At 31.9% G+C, this 7,461-nt stretch overlaps 1 pseudogene; it reads right to left on the bottom strand.

The window, feature by feature from the left end:
- Nucleotides 1-549: 549 nt before the first annotated feature.
- On the bottom strand, nucleotides 550-6,723 carry LOC129217228 (pantetheinase-like; annotated as a pseudogene).
- Between the last annotated feature and the right edge of the window lie 738 nt (nucleotides 6,724-7,461).

Genomic DNA, 7,461 nt, shown 5'->3' with positions numbered 1-7,461 from the left:
ACAGTCTATAAACTGTGCATTCCTGATCTTCTATGCTTATTATTTTCTTACTTCTTATCCTGTATGGTAAATCAAAATTTTTTCTTCTATGTAATCGCATTTATATTCATGTATGAATTGAAAATTTCAATAAAGTAGCGGAGTAATAGACGAAGGCATAACTTCAATGTGAGGCTCGTGGGATGTTCTTTTTTTTTTTTCCCCAAGATTTCATCAGGCAACTTGAATCTGACATATGACAGGGGGATCTTTGGGGTGCAATACCTGATTGAATATTTGTTGTTTTTCACATGTAAATTTGTTAACTTATAAATTTCTAAATATTGGAGCTTTTTAGTCTTTGTATAATTACAAGAAAAAATATTTTTGTCTGTGTGTATTAACTTTTGTGACTGATGTTATGATGCTAACTTTTGTAATTGACTGTATAAATCAAGTGACTGAAATAAACATCAATAATTGAAGGCAGAAAATGGCGAACCAACTGATCTCCAAGCGGAGTTAGTTCATACAAAAATCTCATTCGTGTTAATCTTTCTGCAAAATGATTTATTCAAAAAAGTGAATGAAATTTTATTTTTAAAAGAACACATGACATAGTGATGTTCATTGCTTACGAGGTAGCACAAATAAATAGGACTGGTCATGTGGAGTACCAAGAACAAAAAAATTCTATGTATGATAAGGAGGATCTCGGTCATAGCATCTGCCGTTCAAACCAGCGACTATAAATTTTCTCCACTTTCACTTGTTAAATCAAGGGCTCCCATTTCATTCATTTCATTTGGTAATTCATACGCCCAATCCTCCATGGGTAACAATCGCATACCGGACGTCATGATGGATGGGTAAACAAATTTTGTAGTGAAGTTAGCTGTAATAGTAATACGATAGAACGACGTTGTTGTTCTCATTGGAAACGTGGCACAGGGTCGGTTATTAAAAGACTCACATCGGACAAGAAGACAATTTTCTTCACACCAGAAGTACCGATTATACATATTGTACGTTCCATTGTAAATGCCGAAATAGAACTCATTTTGTGTATCATTCATGGAATACTCTAAGGAACAACACATTCCATTGTTACATGCTTCTAAATGATCTTCACTTTTAGTTAATTTGATAAGAGTGTAATTCGAAGTATTTTCCTCCAGACAGCGATAATCTTTATAAATATCTTTCGGTGGACCCAACACCTTTGAAGAACACTGTTTGGGTACGTCTTTTCCGTCATCATTCCACTCACGTGATCCGTCCGGGGTTATTAATGTTATACTGGAATTTTTTTGAACAGGTAAACCTGATTGTTTTGGCACATTCGCGAGAACAAGCTTCGAAGTTCCATCTGGATTGTAAGTGTATGCAAGAGCTTCTTTAGCGCTGAATATTCCACTGCCAACTGCAGAATATCCAGGTATCTGCACGTTCGAAGCCAAAAATGACACATTATTTCCAATTGCCCAGGACTGCCAGAGCTGAATAGAAGTCATCAGCGGTGTGGGATCGATCCACATAGTGGGCAACAAGATGGCAGTAATATCTGGTAAGTGAGCTGTATCGCTAGTTTTCTTAAACACTATATCAAAACAGACAAACATACCAAAGGTACCTATATCAGTTTTAAAAACAGGATCTTGATCTTTCTTGGGTAGATCCATGCCAAACTCGAAGAATAAATGTTCCTTGTGATATCGCCCAACAAGAGCCCCATCCCTGTCGAATGCAACATTAGTGTTGAAGTGGAAGTCCCCATCTTCAGGGCACCCAGATTGTTCAAAACATGGCTGTATGTCTCCCATATTTGCTACAACATTTATATCGTTAAACTTTGCAATGCAACTTAAAGTGTGCAAAATAGATCTGTTCAGATACAAATCTGTTTCATCACATGGATTAGTAAACATTATTTTAGGGTCCGGGATGTATTCTAAGTATTTTTTCAACTCCTTCCTTTCGTTTGGGGAGAAGATTCCATATTCCGGGTACACAATGATATCTGCTCCCTAAAATTACATAAATGCAAATATAAAATTGAAATGAATAAAAGAAGTCAGAAAACTTTGGCTGTTGAATGAAATAGAAAAGATAAGAATGATTTGGAAACATTATAGTACCACAGCAGCCCCATCACCGCGTGTCCACTCTAACCCCGTTAGGCAATTTTTTCTTTTAAGTCTTTTAATTAATAATTAAAACTATTTATAGCAGAACTGAATATCAAAATATATATATAATGCATTTATTTATGATATATTATGTCCTTTTACTTGAAATAATAAATTAAAATGGTCTATAATATAATAATTAAAAGAAAACTTACTTTCCCACTATGAAAATCTTCTTTTGTAATTTGGTATTGAACTATCAAGTGTGTTGTCATGAAACTAAACATGGAAGTGAATGTTGGTGTTGTCATTATGCATAAATTAACAGAGAAATTTTTGAAAAACAAATAACAGAATTATTCCAGATGCCCACACTAACCCCTTGTCCTCACTAGTCCCTTCTCCCCTAAATCATCCTCGATATTATGCTTGTTTCTGTTTTTGCTATTCAGGTAAGTTAAACTCGAAAAGCATTTTAAAATTTATTTTTTTTAATTATTATTATAATTATAATTATTATTATTATTATTTCAGGAAGAAAATTGCTGTAAAATTTCAGAAGGTACTTCACAGAAATGTCTGCTTCCTTGTGTTTTTTTTTCCCCCAATACCAGTCCAGAAACTAATTAACAAAGTACTGCAATGCTGTTATTTGAATGTTGAATCCCCGATATTACTCAAACTTTTGTAGCGGTTAAATTTTATCATCACTATTATTTTTTGTGCGCTTTTCAGTAGTTAACCGCGTACTTCTTACAGTTTATGTCAAGGGAAACGTATACCATCGGTTGAGTTGTTGAGAACTAATAAACTTTGCTAAGAGTGGGTCGCAAGCTGCATTTTGTCGACCGCCTACAGCTGATGCGAAAAAGGACGAGGCACAAGGAATTGTTTCCGAAATTGTGAAAGCATTTTTTTTTTTTGTGAACGAACACGCTTAAAAACATAGATTTTGACCGTTAAAAAAAATGACGAAGTTTAGTATTTTTTAACACTTATTTTAATTGGTGCGCAGATTCAGTTTCCTTTTTTACGCTTCTGCACATGACATCACAAGTGATGCAGTTCCATTCATTAATGCTATTAGCGCAAAGCGCAATATTTAATTCGCTTCTTTACTCACATGTAGTGGCAACGATGTGGTTGATAGCAAGCGTAGAGCGCAATATTTAATTTGATTCTTAATTATCATAATCTGGAAACGCGGTAGACAGCAAGTGTAAGCATTCAGCATGCCGGTGGACTAGTTCATTACTTGAGACGTCACAAAGACCACTCCTTATTTGAAAAATCGGACATTTAAAAAAATAATTAAAAAAAAGTTTTTTCTCTGTCCATGTTTTTTTTTTTTTTTTTTTTTTTTTGCTCATTCTATCAATTTCAGTGACTAGAAGTAGTACTTTTGATTGATGGACTCATTACGGCAAAGTATTGAAATTTTAATTACGTAGGCAAATTTTCTCTTTTATACGTTCCGTTGTTGTTTTACGTTTCTATTCAAACCCTGAGGCTGTTGCTCATTTAATTCGCGAAAAATAGGAAAATCCAGAGAAAATCCTCAGAAAATATATTTATTGCATATTACAATGACTCAAGTATGTACAGATAACAAACTATTTCAGATGAATTAAAGTACGAACTGAATTGTAAATGAATAGAACCTACGTAAAATGAAACGCGCACTAGGACGTCGCGGCTGAAGATTCAGCAAAATAACGATTTTGGCTTCCCTTTCTCGCGTGCTGCTGTTTCGCTGCGGTATTTTTATGAGTAATGAAATTAAACTGTGTGGATAGAGATGAAGATGGAGGAATGGTTCCAAACCATCGCGTCGGGTGTATGAATACACTGAGAAATGATGTACAAAAATGGGTACATTCATTCTTTCAACTTTTCTTGAAAACTTTTGTTTTGAATATCAGTACCCATGTTTTCAAATATTATGCTGAATTATTTCATACTCAAAAATGAGTACATAACTCAATAATACTCAATTTTGAAATTATTACATATTTGAAAATGAACAAAAATACCTCAAAAATGAGCACTTGTTGATTTGAGTGTTTGATGAGATTTGAAATTTTCAAATTTGAATATCAAATAGTCGGAGCTATTTTGACTCTGCGATATGTTCAAATATGAGTACTTTTTCGTCATTTTTGCAATTGTCGCTTTTAAAGCGCAACCGGTGGTTCGCGAGCCTCTGAGGGTTCGCAAGAGGTACAAAGGGGGGGTCGCGGAAATAATATTGTAATGGCAGAATATTTCTATATTTGTTTGATACTCTCTGTAGTTAAACATTTCATGAAACATTTTTTGTTATTAGTTTGACCATAGTTTCAAGCAAAAGTACTGCTGAATCAGATTGATCCTGGGTTTCTAGAGTTTCAGGTGGTTCAGTAGATTGGGGTTTTTAAAAGTGATATAAATACGTTCCTAAAAAATTCCAAGCATTAAAAAAATTTTATTGTTGAAATTTAATAGTAATTATTGTTTTAATTAGGGCATAGTTGATCCGATACTATTGGTAAGCTTGAACAAGCGTAGAGTGACATAGAAAAGAATACATGTTTTAATTCATTTTTTTAAAGACAGATTTTGTCAAATGTTTATTAGTATTTGCAAGTACACGTTTTAATAATGTTTCCGAAATAAAAAATATATTTTGTGTCCTAATAACCTGCGAAACATATTTGTTAGTACGTTTTTTTTTAATTATGCTGTTAACGATCCCATCAAAAGTGGCAAATTTCAAATTAGAAAAATATATTAATTACATAATTAATTTAAAAAAAAAAAGGTAACTCAACACTTTTTGCAGCTTGCTTAAAGTTTTGTAATGTTTTATTTGTCTTTATATTTTAAATCAATTTTTATAGTGAACATATAATTAATATTCGAGCTTAAAATACACTGGTTCAAAAATGTACGCTTTTCTTTCTGTTGGTATGAAGTTAGAAAACAAGCAATGGATGTGATGTGAAAATCATTGTTGTGAGTGTCGCATGGAAATTGCGAAATTAAAACTCTGCAAAAACGGATTATGAAGCAATAGAAACCACATTTCGCATTTCTAAATTTCAATTATTTTTAGAACGAACACGAGTTAAATTGCATGAAATTTACACTTGCAAAAAATCGCTCACTGATTTCAGTTTCTTACTTCGAACAAACACTTACAAAATATATATATATATATATATATAAATTCAAAAAAAAAAAATAATAAAAAGAAGACGAAGATGAAAGAAAAAAGTAAAAGATAAATTCTTGAGACTTTTCTTTCAAAAACAAACACTCAAAAAACAAAAACGTCAATTCTCATATTGAAGCCTGTATAAGCTGTCTAAAATTCTATAAAGTATGTCTTACCTTGGATTTGGCAACAGCAGCTGCTATTTTGTAGTATTCCAAATTCGCAGCGATGATGCCATCAGGAGTATTGGAAGTGGCATTATCCAATCGCGCATGCTCGAACACTGCCGCAGTGAAATAGTCATCTGTCGCAGAGTTGCTGTTTGTGATTATACAGCAAGCAGCAAACCACAAAGCAACAAGAGCCATTTCAATATTAATATAATATTTTAGTCTACTGAAAAAGAAAACAAGAATAAAAACACTTCAAACAAGCCGCCTATATCAACGAAATCTTTTCCGTCAGCATAAATATATATTTTTAAATTTTTATTCTTTCTTTGTTTATTTATTTATTAAAAGTATTGCACACTACAGAAAAAATCCAGTTACAGTGACAAAAATAATAATATTAACATAACATAATGATTTTATTAACAAACATCATACTATTTAGGAGAAACATTTAAAGGTCATTTTAATTTTACTTGCTACATCACTGAAAAAGAAAGCAACAATAAAAGCACTTCGAACTAGTCGTATTTACGAGTAAAAGCTAAATATTTTTCATTGGTGAAAATATTTTAAATAATGGTAATAGCAAATATCACATTACTTTGGAGAAACTTTTCAAAGGTCGTTTTAATTTAATCCGCTATCTTTTACTATATTTGAAGTGGTTTTTATATCCCGAAATTTTTTTAAAGAGACACATTTTTGGGGCAAGTCAATACAGTGGCAGAATTTGTTCAGTGCAAAAAAAAAAAAAAAAAAAAAGCGCTGCGTTATGTTTCTTGTTTCACGAAATTTAATAGCTATTTTCCAATTCATAAAAGTTTTTTGCACTAATTATCAACATCTGTATTTGTATATGCAGGTTGAAAACAATTACAGTTTGGGATCGTAGCTACGTTTTTGTGTCGGATAAATAGAAAAAAAAAAGAAAGAAAAAGGGATAGTTGGAATATTAGGATCTTTACAGTTTTTTAAATGAAAAAATACAATTTCATAAATACACTGGAAACGTTCATAACAAAATTGAAAAAATAAGTAATTGCAGAAAGAAATTAAACCAAAGCAAAAATACTACTCTTTTGGAATTAAAACGTAGAAAATAGCAAACTTTAAATTTTTCCTTCAGCGATAGATGTTTTGCTTTAGTTCGCAACATTTATTATAAAGATCATACGTACCCTGCAAGAGAAACAAAAAAGTAATTGTGTGCAATCCAACTAATCACAACCTATACATAACACTCCTAAAATCATTCTCTCTCCATATAATTAGATATTCATTGCTATTAATGAAACCAGTTGATTCTTTCGACCCTAGATTCTAAACGGTTACCAGTTGGTGGATTGAATTCGAAAAATAAATTGTGTATCTATTGTTATTCATATTGCAGATAAGTAATGTCATGATACGGGTGTGATAGCTTTCAAAACAAGATAGTACTTTCGTTTTTGATAGGAAACAGTGAGTTAGAACTTATCCTAACAGCTGCATTATTCATAATTAAAACTGATGACGATTCATTTCATTGCCGAGCTAATTGTTATCCATTTTATTTGTGTCTTCATTTAGACTGTTGACCTATTAAAACCTGTTCTGCTATTTATACTGCGTTGGTTGAGGGAAACAATTTTAAAATTATGATTTTTCTACTCGTAACAATGAAAAACAAAATTCCATAACTTAGAAGAGAAAATTAACAAATATTGTATTTTAAAGACAGTTAAAAATATAAAATGTCTCTGAAACAGCAGAATATCTTCCAAAACAGTTTGACATTCAAAGGCATCTTCCGTTGCTGTTGTTATTGTCGTATCTCTAGAAGAAATCAACTGTCATGGTACAATCCGATAATTTTCACTATGCCGAAAGTCCGTCATTTGGTAATAGGAAAAAAAAAAAAACTAAATTCGAAATTTTCAATGTTACCAATAATTTATTCTAGGTTATAATAAAAATTTCTTGTGTGAATTTGTTAATGTCTCTT

The sequence above is a fragment of the Uloborus diversus genome, chromosome 2 (genome assembly GCF_026930045.1).
Source record: "Uloborus diversus isolate 005 chromosome 2, Udiv.v.3.1, whole genome shotgun sequence".
In the NCBI taxonomy this organism is placed as follows: domain Eukaryota; kingdom Metazoa; phylum Arthropoda; class Arachnida; order Araneae; family Uloboridae; genus Uloborus; species Uloborus diversus.
This window is presented reverse-complemented; position numbering and strand designations above follow the sequence as displayed.